The sequence below is a fragment of the Jaculus jaculus genome, chromosome 6, assembly GCF_020740685.1.
Source record: "Jaculus jaculus isolate mJacJac1 chromosome 6, mJacJac1.mat.Y.cur, whole genome shotgun sequence".
Taxonomy (NCBI): domain Eukaryota; kingdom Metazoa; phylum Chordata; class Mammalia; order Rodentia; family Dipodidae; genus Jaculus; species Jaculus jaculus.
The window spans coordinates 166008585-166022774 of record NC_059107.1 but is presented as its reverse complement, the minus strand read 5'-3'; the positions used below and the strand labels follow the sequence as shown (position 1 = coordinate 166022774).

At 46.1% G+C, this 14190-nt stretch overlaps 1 pseudogene; it reads right to left on the bottom strand.

The window, feature by feature from the left end:
- Positions 1 to 10405: 10405 nt before the first annotated feature.
- LOC101597643 lies at positions 10406 to 10840 on the bottom strand (annotated as a pseudogene).
- Between the last annotated feature and the right edge of the window lie 3350 nt (positions 10841 to 14190).

Sequence of the window (14190 nt, the reverse complement as noted above, 5' to 3'; positions counted from 1 at the left end):
TGCAGATGCCCTGAGACGTGAGTGAAGAATCCCCCACTGCAGATGCCCTGAGACGTGAGTGAAGGATCCCCCACTGCAGATGCCCTGAGACGTGAGTGAAGGATCCCCCACTGCAGATGCTCTGAGACGTGAGTGAAGGATCCCCCACTGCAGATGCCCTGAGACATGAGTGAAGGATCCCCCACTGCAGATGCTCTGACACGTGAGTGAAGGATCCCCCACTGCAGATGCTCTGAGACGTGAGTGAAGGATCCACCACTAAAGATGCCCTGAAACATGAGTGAAGGATCCCCCACTGCAGATGCTCTGAGACATGAGTGAAGGATCCCCCACTGCAGATGCTCTGAGACATGAGTGAAGGATCCCCCACTACAGATGCTCTGAGACGTGAGTGAAGGATCCCCCACTGCAGATGCCCTGAGACATGAGTGAAGGATCCCCCACTACAGATGCCCTGAGACGTGAGTGAAGGATCCCCCACTGCAGATGCCCTGAGACGTGAGTGAAGAATCCCCCACTGCAGATGCCCTGAGACGTGAGTGAAGGATCCCCCACTGCAGATGCCCTGAGACGTGAGTGAAGGATCCCCCACTGCAGATGCCCTGAGACGTGAGTGAAGGATCCCCCACTGCAGATGCCCTGAGACGTGAGTGAAGGATCTCCCACGGCAGATGCCCTGAGACATGAGTGAAGGATCCCCCATGGCAGATGCCCTGAGATGTGAGTGAAGGATCCCCCACTGCAGATGCCCTGAGACGTGAGTGAAGGATCCACCACTGCAGATGCCCTGAGACGTGAGTGAAGTATCCCCCACTATAGATGCTCTGAGACATGAGTGAAGGATCCCCCACTATAGATTCTAAGGTCTCTGCTCTGTTGGTCGGATCCCCTGCTGCCAGGTCTGGGCCTGCAGCCCAATCATGGGGCCATCATAGGCTGTCAGTGCCTAGTCAGTATTGCCAAGGCTCTCTGAGGGGAGGTGATATTTTCCTCATGAGCTGGATGTTCACTGTCCCTGATCTTGGGCTCCATCTGGTGGAGTCTCATAGCCATACTGAGCTGCATCTCCTGCTGATCATTGAAGCTCCCTGACATAGGAAAGAAGTCCTGTCCCAAATTCCTAGATACTTCTGTCTTTGGTGATGTCTTTCTAGGTCCTCCTTAAGGCACCAAGGGCTGAGTCTGAGACCATGGATGGAGAGTGGCTGCACCCACAGCCTTGCTGCACTGCGGTTGTGCGCTGTCATCTTGCCCCGTCCTAGGAGGAGACAAAGAGGAAGAACCAGTGGTGTTTGGGTAAGAAGTAGGCCCCTCCCTTGATGCTGTCATGAGGCCAGCTGTCACCCTGGCCTGGCTGGCTCCCATCTGTGTGGGTTATTCTTGTTATCATTTCCTGCCCAGGAGTCACTTTCTTATTTAGTTGTGCTTATAGTGAAATGTGAAATGCCCTTCTGAGCCTATTGGTGCTGAACTGTTAACATGCTGTAGAGCTGGGACGGGGGAGGGGCTAAGTTGTTGGTGGAGTGAAGTCTTGAGAGTCTTCAAAGATGACCCTCGCCCAGTCCTTCCAGATGGGTGCATAGCCAAGCCAGCAGTGGCTGGGGGTCAGTGCGCCTGAGAGAGGTGGGGTTTATGGCTCTGCAGGTGGGGCCATAGCAGAAGAAGGGAAAGAGGAGATCCACGGCAATACAAGGAGAAGAATGGTCTTGGGGTGGGCAAAGATCCCTGATTCGTGACTGCAGACTAGCCTGAGTTCCTGCTCTCAGTGAGCCTAGGCTGTGGGAGCTGGGCCTCCTACCTCTGACCTCAGAGACCTGATGATGGCTCTGGCATGACTCCTGATTCCTCCTGGTACTGGGGCTACTGTTTACAGCAGTCTGTTTCACTGTTGCCCACAGTCCCCACCAGCCCAGTGGAGTCTCAGCATGGCTGCTGAGCAGCATTACTAGTCTCCCCCACTGGACTAGACACCCAGTCCTGTCCATCTAAATTGGGTCAACATTTCCCAGTGAGCCTTGAATACCATCCCCAGCCTAGCCTCCTGGTTAGTTATCTTGGGGCCAATGGACACTTGACTTTCTTGGCCACAGCTTTTGGAGATGTGTCAGGAGGTTTTAAGAGCAGTTCTCCTGGCCTCTGAACTAAAAGGCTTATCAAAAATATGCACCCATATGTACATGCATACAGATACACATATGAGAACAAAACACAGCCACAGAAGCCCATGCCAAACTTGTGAACTCGTGTGTACATGCCCCAGCACATTCACACAACAGCATACACACAAAACCACATACACACACGCATGTCCTCACATGGGACACACCCAAACATGTGCAGATGTACAAGCTTACACGTACTTGAGCACACACATACATCAATGTATGTACCAACACATGTTGTATATACACACGTACACACATACAACCAGATGCATGCAGCCACACAGGCACACCCAAACACAATACACAAACATATATGCACACAAGCTGTGGTGGTTTGACTGAAATGTCTCCTATAGTTCAACATTTGGTCCTTATTTGGTAGCAATCTGGCAAGGCTGTAGAGTCTTTGGGAGGTAGAGTCTTGCTGGAGGAGGTGTGTCAGTGGGGACAGGCTTTGGGGTAATATGGTCTAGCACCAAGCCCAGTAATCGATTACTTCCTTCTTGCTGCCATGGAAACGTGATGCCCAGCTGGCTGTCTGCTCCTGCCATGCTTTCCCTGCCATGATGAAACTGCCCCTTGAAGCTGTGAGCCAAGACGAACCCTTGTTTCCCATACGCTACTTATGGCTGGGTGCTTTGTCACAGCCACAAGAAGGTAACTGCTACATGGTGCACATGAGCACATTGAGATGCACGTGTGCACACATGCTGCTCCATGGTGGCCCTCAAGTTCCTCCCTGTTTTTCACAGGAGGCTTCATACAGTCCTATATTCTCTGTTCACAGCCACCTCTAGCTCCTTGAATTTGTCATAGACCACAGAAGACAAGGAGATGGACTAAAGGCCGTGTGGCCTGGGGCAGAGGATCTTAGTGAACAAATGGGTAACATCTATACAGAGTTCCCATCTGGTTTGTGGTAATGAGTAGTGATGTTGGATTCTTACTTCTGATAAACACACGTGGCCACCCATGAGGCCAGTGCTACAGGATCTGGGCAGAGGATACCCAGCAGCTCTCTGTAATATATTTCAAATCATGTGTACATTTAAAATTATTTCAATGTAATATTAAAAGGGAGACTCCTTATGAGTTGGCAGTGGAAATGACATTCTGACATTTTAGAAACCATAAACAACAGTTTGCCAAGCAGCTTCTACCTGACAAGAGGAGTGTTGACTCTCCCAGCAGGACACACGTGTGCAAAATCCTTTTCCACAGAAATGAAAGAGCCCATGGGATTGAAATGTATGAGTGAGAAGCCACAGTTTTTAGGAAGTGGTATAAATGCCATGGGGACCTATAGTCTACAGATTCAGGAGATTCCATTTCCCAGACAAGAAGCCTCAGACACAGTGGCTTAAAATTTGTGGCAGTGACAGGTTTCCAAAGCCAGAACTGGGCATTGTCCTGCTTGTGTTGGTGGCAGGATCACACAGACATGAAGTCTGAGCTGGGGAGGTGGAGCCATGGAGGAAGCACTCGCTGTGCTGGCACGAGTCCCTGAGTCTGAGTGCCTAGAACCACATCAAAGCCCGACTTGCTAGCAAGAGCCCATAGTCCCAGCACACCTATAGCAAGAAGAGAGGTGGAGACAGGAGAAGGCCAGCTCATAGGCCAGACAGCCCAGCTTTGTGCCCCGACCAGTGGGACCTAGTTATTCGTGAGGGCACCAGGAGGACCTTAGCCTGCAAAGAAAATGGGCGAGAGAGGGGAATGGACTCAGGCAAACCAATGCTTGTTGAGAGTCATTTATTCAGCCAGAAGGCTCATCTTTTAAAGTCAGTTTTAGGTAGGGGAGGGGTAAGGGGAGTAGAGGGTGAGACAGTACAGAATCTTCTTGCACAAGGCATGGATCATATGGGAGGAGGTCAGGGCGACCTAGGTGGTGGAAGGTTACAAACTCTTCTTGGCCTCAGGCCAGAGACATTGTGGTTGTTCTGAGAAGTCAAAACTCAGGGGCCTTGATACTGCAGGCGCAGAGCAGAATGTTTATTCTTTAGCCAGAATGCAGCGGGGGTGGAGGAGGGGGTAAGGGAAAGATGAAGGATTTCTTTAAGGGTGGTCCCCAACAGCTTTGGAAGCAGTGACTAGGGGACCCGACCTCAACACAAAGTAGAAGGTGAGGACCAACACTCAGGATAGTCCTCCGACCTCCACCCATGTGGTCTGGCATGCCTGCACCTGCACTTACACACATGAGCCCATGTGCATACCACATCACACACATACACAGAAGACAAACATAACTGAAGTGTAGTGCTTACAACTGTGTAGAGATGATGGGTCATTTCCTTTCAAGCCCATACTGAAGGTAGAGTACCTGGTGGTAACAGGTCCACAAGAGTTTTGGCTGTTCTCAGGCAATTCACTGACATCCACCTCTCATCTCTGGTTGATGTGAAGGATGGAAAGTAAACTTATTTTTCTGGACATGGCAGTGCAAGTCCATAATCCTGGCACTTGGGAGGCTGAGGCAGGAGTATTGCAAGTTCAAGGCCAGCCTGGGCTACATGGTAAGACTGTGTTTCGAACAAACCAAACCAAACTCCTCAGGCAAATATTAACAAACCAACTTCACCAACACATTAACAGGCTTCTATACCATGACTACACTGATCTATTCCCAGAATGTTAGGAGACAAAAACGAAGGACAAAAACCCCAGGAGTTCCTCAGCTGATCAGGAAAACAGTTGTCAAACCAATAGCTTTTCACTGTGAACACAGCAAATTCAAAACAGAAAACTTGAAGTTGGGGATGGTGGCACTCAGGGGGCTGAAACAGGAGGATTGCGAATTTGAGGGTATTTGGAGTACATAGTGAGTTCTTGTGTAAGAAATGAAAGATAAGTGTATTTATTTATTTTGAGAGAGAGAGAGAGAGAGAGAGAGAGAGAGAGAGAGAGAGAGAGGGAGAATGGGCATGCCAGGGACTCTTAGCCACTGCAGACAGACTCCAGACGCATGTGCCACCTTGTGCATCTGGCTTACGTGGGTACTGGGAAATCGAACCTCGGTCCTTAGACTTAGCAGGCAACTGCCTTGAATACTAAGCCATCTCTCCAGCCCTTGATAAGTGTATTTTAGAATTTAAAATGTTAGGCTGGGGAGATGGCTCAGCGGTTAAAGGCACTTGCTTGCAAAGCCTGCTGGCCTGTGTTCAATTTCCCAGTACCCATGTAAATCCAGATGCACAAAGTGGTGCATGTGTTTGGAGTTTGCAGTGGTAAGAGGCCCTGGTGTGCCCATTCTTTCTCTATCTCTGCTTATAAATAAATAAAAACATGAAAAAAGATGCGAAAATTTGTCTTCATTTCTGCAAGGTCTTAGTCTTAGGTCCCTTCCAGGGTCTACCCTGCTTAGCCAGGGCCTACAGCCTGTAGGTTAAGTTAATTCCAGACAAGTTACACAGCAAGAACAACCATCCCTGCTGGTCTCTGCCCAAGGACTCAGCACTGTACTGTCTCCTGGAGACCCAGACTGGCCTTTGGTGCTCAGTAGCCATATATGTTGTTCCAGACCTGGTCACCCTGCCTATCCACAATGGTGAAACCCAGAGGGGCCACCTATGCTGATTTCCTGCTAGACTCTATGTTGAGGGCAGCTCCACCCTGCGCTCTTCCCTCTTTCCTGGCACTTGGGGTCTCTAGCCACTAGGTAGCAGCATTGAGGGCTAAGCCAAGTGCCCACGTCCTAGGAGGGAGCAGAACACAGGTATAACAGACCCCATAGCTTGCTGGCCCTTTTGCAGAAGGTGCAGAGTGCTGTGCCTGGGTTGCAGTGGCCTTACTTTCCACCAGACCTCTTGGCAGCCTCTCAGCCCAGAGCTATTTCTCATGATATAGACACCATTTCCCAAGCTGCCCTTCCCCCACAGTCTCAACCTGCCACAGAAAAGCTTTTAAAGAAGATAAATGTTCCTCAAGTTGTTTTCTTAAAGGGCAGATTTCCCTTACACAGCATCTATGGGAAACATGCAAATGAAGCTTGGAGTACATATTCAGACAGGCTACAGGGTAATTGTTAACAATGAGATCACACACATTGTAGCCGGACCCTTACTCTAATTTTATATGAGAAGTAGCTCCCAAACTTTTTATCCCTCTTAGCAGCGTCGTTTTGTGCCTGTGCAGTTGAGAACTTTCACTCCAAAATGATTTCCAGTCTGTCTTGGGAGACCGCGGAACACGTTTGGCAATGCTATTTCTATGAGATCCCAGAGAGGATCAAACTGCCATCAGGAGGTGATCTGTGTCATTTGCTGAGGTTCATTATTGCAGATATCAGCAGTCAATATATGTATATTTTTTTCTCTGAAAGGACGTCAGTTGAAGAGCACACAGAAAGCTTTGTCCTATTGTATTGTCCATTGTGTGGCTGCTGACCAGCCTTCTGGGAAAGAGAGGTTCTTAGAACTTGGAGGTGAGGATGAGAGTTTGATGAGGGGCAGAGAGATAGATGGACACAGATTCAGAGAGAAAGGACAGAGAAGGAGACAATGACAGAGACAGAAAGATGAGAGAGGTAGAGAAATGGAAACAAATGCAGATGTTCAGGGAGAGAGACAGACAAGGTGAGTGACACAGACTGATAAAGACACACCGAGAGACACAGAGTGGGAGAGACAGTAGTCGAAGGGTTACCTCGCTGGCAGGCGGGGGGTCATCCTCATGATTTCTTGTGGTCCCCACTGGGAGGCTGTGTGAATTAGAAGAGATCACAGAGATGAGGGTTCCCAAGACAGTACATCGGCAGTGAAGTGACTCAGAGAGGGAGTGCCTCAGCGCAGGGGTCTTTGGAGAGGGCACCCACAGGCAGTCCCTGAGTTGTTCACAGCAGTGTCCACACCAGCCCTGGGCCAAGAGAGGCAGAGGGGCTTCAGACTACAGTGAGATGCCAAGGCACCATCAGGCCTTGAGGAATGCCTGGTGTGAAGGTCCTGGACCTGGTGGTTGTAGGTTTCTTTCCCAGGGATGTGAGAGACTCAGGCACCCCTAATATCTCCGTGGCTCTAAGCTTAATGCTCTGTAGGCACAGAACACTGTTATAGTAGGTTTTTTGCAGTCATGTGACCACCATATCCATCAGAAACAGCCTAAGGGAGAAAAGACAAATGTGGCTCATAGTTTCAGAGGGTTCAGCCATCACTGTTTGGGCAGAAAACAACGGATGTGAGAGCATGTGGTAGAAGACAATTGTTCACATCATGGCAGATAGGAGGCAGAAAGCATGGCAGGAACCAGGGGTCAGGGATAACCTCTAGAGACCCTCCCATAGTGACTTATTTCTGCTAGTCAAGCTCTACCTCCTAGAGGTGGCACAACTCCAAAAACAGTGCCCTAGCTAGGGACCAAGTGCTCAAAAGATGAGCCTATTTGGACATTTAAAATTTGCATTACAACATAACTTTTCACCTCTGGAAACAGGGCTGAGCTGTGACCAGATGGTCCAAGAATGTGGAGGCACCACCTTGAGGCCCTGCTGGATTCCCTACCCCTCCATGAGAACCCCCAAAAGGCTGTTACCGAGCTGTTCTAGCTGTCTCTCCCTCACATGGTCTGACCCTGGCTATTCTAGATGTGCTTACTGCTATGTGAGTCCAGCTGAGATCAGAGGCCACTTGCCTCACCTTTGTGCATCTGGCTTACATGGGATCTGGAGAGTTGAACATGGGTCCCTAGGCTTTGCAGTCAAGTGCCTTAACCACCAAACTATCTCTCCGGCCCATTTTTTAAGAGATATTTTATTTATTTATTTATTTATTTATTTCCAAGGAGAGAAAGAAGGAGTGAATTGGGTGCACCAGGGCTTGTAGCCACTGAAAACAAACTTCAGATGCTTATGCCACTTTGTGCATCTGTCCAGCCCATTTAAAAAAATTTTTTTTATTGCATTTTCCATGATTATTAAAAAATATCCCATGTTAATTCCCTCCCCCTTCCACCAGCCCATTTTTATTTTGTTTTGAGGTAGGGTCTAACTTTTTCCAGGCTGACCTTAAACTCATGCTGTAGTCCCAGGCTGGCCTTAAACTCATAGTGATCCTACTACCTCTGCCTCCCCAGTGCTGGGATTAAAAGCTTGCATCACCACACTAGACGCTTGCATCATTTTTTGAGTCTGGCTTATTTTGGGGGATTGGGAATTAAGCTCAAGCTGCCAGGCTTTGTACACAGGTTCCTTTAACTACTGAGCAATCTTTCTAGCCCTACAAAACTAACTTAATTTAAAAATTGACAGGTAATATTTGTATATACTTATGGTGGTATAGTGTGATATTTTGGCACAATGTATAATGATCAAAACAGGATACTTAGCTTGTCCATCACCTCAAACATTTAGTGTTTATTTATTATTTATTTGAGAGTCAGAGAAAAAAAGAGGAGGGGGAGAGAGAGAGGTCGGGGGGGGGGGGAGGGAGATTGGGCACACCAGGGCCTCCAGCCACTGCAAACAAACTCCAGACACATGTGCCACCTTGTGCATCTGGCTTGTAAGGGTACTGGGGAATCAAACCTGGGTCCTTTGGCTTTGCAGATAAATGCCTTACCTACTAAGCCATCTCTCCAGCCTTATTTATTATTATTTTTTGTTGGGATTCCTGCCTCACTCTTTTGAGGTTCTCATTTCCTAATTATCTTTTAAATTTTTTTAATTTTTTTTGTTTATTTATATGAGAGAGATCGAGAGTGAAAGAGGCAGAGATAGAGAGAGAGAGAGAGAATGGGCACGCCAGGGCTTCCAGCCACTGCAACCGAACTCCAGATGCGTGCGCCCCCTTGTGCATCTGGCTAACGTGGGTCCTGGGGAATTCAGCCTCGAACCAGGGTCCTTAGGCTTCACAGGCAAGCGCTTAACCTCTAAGCCATTTCTCCAGCCCATATCTTTTAAATTTTTATTTGTATTTTTAAAATTTAAAATATTTTATTGTTAGAGAGAGAGAGGGAGACAGCGAGGGTTGGGAAGAAGGAGAGAAAGAAAGAATGAGTATGGGTTTACCAAGGTTTCTTACCACCATGAATGAACTCCAGATGCATGTGCCATTTTGTGTGTCTCACTGGCTTTATATGGGTACTGGGGAATTGAATCCATAGCAGCAGAATTTCTAAGCAAGCACCTTTAGCCTATGAACCATCTCTCTAGCCCTAATTATATTTTTTTAATTTTGAATTTTTAATATTTTATTTATTTATGAGAGAGAGAGAGAAAGAGAGAGAGAGAGAATGGGTGCACCAGGGCCTCTAGGGAGTGCAAACAAACTCCAGACACATGCACCACCATGTGCATCTGGCTTATGTGGGCTCTGGGGAATCAAGCCTGGGTCCTTAGGCTTCACATGCAAGTGCCTTAACTGCTAAGCCATCTCTCCAGCCCCCTAAAATATTTTTATTTATTGGGAAAGGGATCTATCCATCCATATATCTATATATATAGAGAGAGATAGAACAGAGACAGATGGACACACACACAAAGACCCACGCACACACAGTGTATTGGCAACTTAGGACTTCTTGCTGCTGCAAACAAACTAAAGATGCTTGCACCACTTTGTGCTTCTGGTTTAATGCAGATCCTGGGGAACTGAACTTGGTTCAGCAGGCATTATAAGCAAGCAACTTTAACCACTGAGCCATATCCCTAGCACCGAATCATCTCTTTTTGAAAATTATATTTTGCTCTTCTAGAGTGTAATGTATATGTACACCTCTAATGTTTCACAGGTTCTATGACTGAAGTATGCAATTGATCTTATTTATCATACTTACAGACAACATTTTCTTCAGTCTTGGAAACTTCTCTATTATCTTACTTATCATTGCTTGTTCAGTGTTTTTGTTTGTTCAGTCTTCTGGAAGTCTTTGTAGATGTGCATTGTACTTTCTCATTCCATTTTGCCTTTCTTATTTCTCTTCCTGTTGGAAAGTGACTTTCTCAGATGTACCTTGAGTTATTTATTAATTAATTTAATTTTATTTTTATTATATTTTAAAAGTTTAGTAACATTTGCCTTCTTTTAAAAAATATCTTATTATCTATTTGCCAGAGGAAGAGGGAGGAGAGGGAATGGGCGTTCCAGGGCCTCCAGTCACTGCAAACGAACTCCAGACATGTGTGCCCCCCTTTGCATCTGGCTAAAGTGAATCGTGGGAAATCGAACCTGGGTCTTTTGGCTTTGCAAGCAAATGCCTTAACTGCTAAGCCATTTCTCCAGCCCTAGTTATTTATTTATTTATTTTTGTTCCTAAGTTTTATTCATGAATTCATACAAAATATTCCAGACCAGTGTTTTAATCCTCATTTTCCTCCTCTTCTTCATCCTGGTGAATCTGGAAGTAATGCATTTCGTAACTCTCTTTGCTGTTAGCAACTGCATGTAACCAATCACATAGGTTATTCTTCTTCAAATATTTTTTGGTGAGATATTTCAAATATCTTTTGGAAAAAGTCACCTTGGAAGTTATGGTGATCTTGCGCTTGCTCCTCTCGATGGTTATAACCCCTCCACCAAGATTCCCAGCCTTTCTGTTCACTTTGATTCTCTCTTGGAGGAACTGCTCCAAATTGGCAGCATCCATGATTCCATCTCCTACAAGGTGGGTGCAGTGGAGGGTAAACTTCAGAACCTGCTTCCTTTTTTTGCCCCCTTCGCCACAAGCTTTTTCACAGGTGCCATGGCAGCAGCAGAGGCTGAAAGCCCTAGTTATTTATTTTAATTTTAATTTTAATCTTTTTAATTGAAAACTTCCATAATTGTGGACAATATCCTATGGTAATTCTCTCCCTCTCCCCACTTTCCCCTTTGAAACTCCATTCTCCATCATATCCCCTCCCCCTCTCAGTCAGTCTCTCTTTTATTTTGATGTCATGGTCTTTTTCTCCTGTTATGATGGTCTTGTGTAGGTAGTGTTAGGCACTACGAGGTCATGGATATCCAGGCCATTTTGTGTCTGGAGGAGCACGTTGTTAGGAGTCCTACCCTTCCTTTGGCTGTTACATTCTTTCTGCCACCTCTTCTGCAATGGACCCTGAGCCTTGGAAGGTATGATAGAGATATTTCAGTGCTGAGTACTTCTCTGTCACTTCTTCTCAGCACCATAGTGCCTTCTGAGTCATCCCAAGGTAACTTCCATCTGAAAAGAGAAGGTTATCTAACCAAAAATGAGAGTAGCATTAGTATATGGGTATGAACATTAAGAGAAATGCTTGCTGGGCAGTTTGGTGAGCATAGTATATGCATTTAGTCAGATACCAGTAGACATTACACCCCTAGGGCTTATGACTACCCTTGTTGTAGGTTTTCAGTGTCAGGGATGTATTACCTCCCATGAAGCAGGCCTCTGGTCCAATTAGAGAGCAGTTGGTTTCCCCCATAACAGACATGCTCATTTGGCCTGGCTGGCCAAATTTAAAGCTTGTGGTGTCCACTGTTGAGTATCTCCACTGGTGATTTCTCTCTCTCCCATGGAACTGCATGTAGCTTAGCTTTTTTCAGCTTTCTGTCAGCTGGTGTACATGGAAGAGGCTTTCAGCTCAGCTCCAGCAGGGTTTCTTAGTGAGCTTGCAGCCCGAGTTTATGGAGTTTCAGCAATAGGGTCTTATGATGTATTCTTGGTGGGAAACCAAGGGCCTTGGAAATGGCTTGTAATGTTTTGGGGGTATCAGTGACATCCATGGTCAATGACTCACTGGAAGGTATCACATTCCTGGCACTGAAAATTTTCTACTATCAATCTATGGCTTTTGAGTGTTCCATTGTCCAAAAATGTAGGCTTCCTTATGACATATTTATATCCTCTTAGGTTCTGATTAGCCCTCCCTCCACATTTCCTTTACTCTTCCCCTGACTTCATTTAGGCCTTTCACCACCATTAATCTGTTCTTCTACTTACATATATACAATGCCATCCTATTAAGTCACTCCTCCCCACCCTTCTATTCCTTTCCTAGCTTACTGGCCTCTACTACTGAGTTTGATTCCTACTCACATAGAAGTCCAATCATTTGTAGCTAGGATTCACATATGAGAGAGAACATGTGATGTTTGGCTTTCTGGGCCTGAGTCACCTCACTTAGTATAATCCTTTCCAGATCCATCCATTTTCCTACAAATTTCATAACTTCGCTTTTCTTTACTGCTGAGTAGAACTCCATTGTATAAATGTGCCACATCTTCATTATCCACTCATCAGTTGAGGGACATCTAGACTGGTTCCATTCCCTAGCTATTGTGAATAGAGTGCCAATAAACATGGTTGAGTAAGTATCCCTAAGATAGTTAGATGAGTCCTTAGGATATATGCCTAGGAGTGGTATAGCTGGGTCATATGGTAAATCTATTTTTAGTGGTCTCAGGAACCTCCACATTGATTTCCACAATGGCTGGACCAGATTGCATTCCCACCAACAGTGTAGAAGGGTTCCACTCTATGTAACAGTCAGGTGTTCTACAGATGGGGGTTGAAGGCACCAGGCTGGGAGACAGAACTCTTGTCCCAGTGTGGCCTGTTTCTGGGATTTTCTACTGAATGTTACCATAGCTCTGTGGTGGGGGACAACCTCCCCCACTTGCTAATGCAGCAATTACAGAAGGTCAAAGCCCAGAAAAAGTGGCTGTGGCCACTAGTGGTGACCCTAGACTGACCTCTGAGGCAAATCCACAGTAACTTGCATCAGCCCTGGTGGATGTCACCCAGGCTGGACCCCCTTGGTCACAGGGTGTGAGACATGGCCATAATCATCATGCAGGGTTTACCTTAGGTTTGCTCATGTGACATCCCTGGTGCCACTGACCCTTTTCCCCTGGGGAGCCCATCCTCCTGACCCTCACATCATGGTCATCTGGCCACAGTGGCTTGTTAGACAGAGGCAGGGGTCTCTGGCTTATCTGTCCCCAAGCATGTTAGGATTTTTCATTGTCTAGGTAGAGGGATAACTTTCTGAGCTGGGATGGTGACCCCAGATTAACCCAAGTCTCCTACTGGAGGTTATGTGGTAGTTTGAATAGATGGTCACCAAATATAGTCAGTGTTTTATTAGTTTGTACTCTGCATCTGCAGCCACCTGGATGGAGGCAGTGTCACTGGGTGGATCTTAAGGTATGGTGGTGGGTTTGAGATTTCAATCTAAAGATATGTAAAGTGTGCCTAACAGGAGTTCTTGAAGTGTGTTGTGCTTTGTGGCTTTTGGCTTTTTTTTTTTTTTCAGTGAACTTGAAGGTATCTGTTACAGAGTTGATACTGAGAGATTTAAGATTTTAAGTTGGAAAACCTCAAGCAATTAAAATTACAGGCACAAAGACTAGTTTTAAGTTACTGAACCTGCTATTATCAAACACATTAGCAATCTTAAGAAAGATGGTCCAACTGCTTCACATTAAAACAATGAAAAGAATGCCTGAGGAAGGACTATCATAGAAATGCAAATTCTTTTGGATAGAGTTGACTAAAGAAGAAACCTGCTTGTCAAGGCTATGATTTATTTCATCCCTGAATTAAGAATGTGGCTGTGTCCTGCACAGCTGGTATTGGTTTCAGAAGCATGAAAAAATGTGAGGAATGGTTGTGAATTGCACATGGTTCCAGGAGCTGCTGTTGAGATATGGCATGAGGCAGGGCATGATGACCCTGATAGGCTGAAAGAGCTGTTGGAAGATGGACCGTAGTTTTCATGGAGACCTGAAGATGCTTTGGATATACCAGGACTGTGCCAGGGCTATCATGGGACACACTGTTGGCCTAGTATTGAAGTGTTACCCTGGCTACTCTGCCCAGCTGGAGGGGCAAAACTGGGAAATCTGGACACTGGCAGTCTCTAATTATGTTGAACTTAAACTGCAAAATTTTGATGTTTGTTTGATGGTGGTTGAGTTTGCATTGCTTTAGTTTTTCTTTTGCTATGCATTATACTAGTTGAAAATATTTACTCTGTACCATTATATGTTGAAAGTATTTAACTTCTTTGATTTTACAGGACAAACTATCTCAATTTGGACAAAACTGTGGGGACCTTTGAAATTGAACTGAG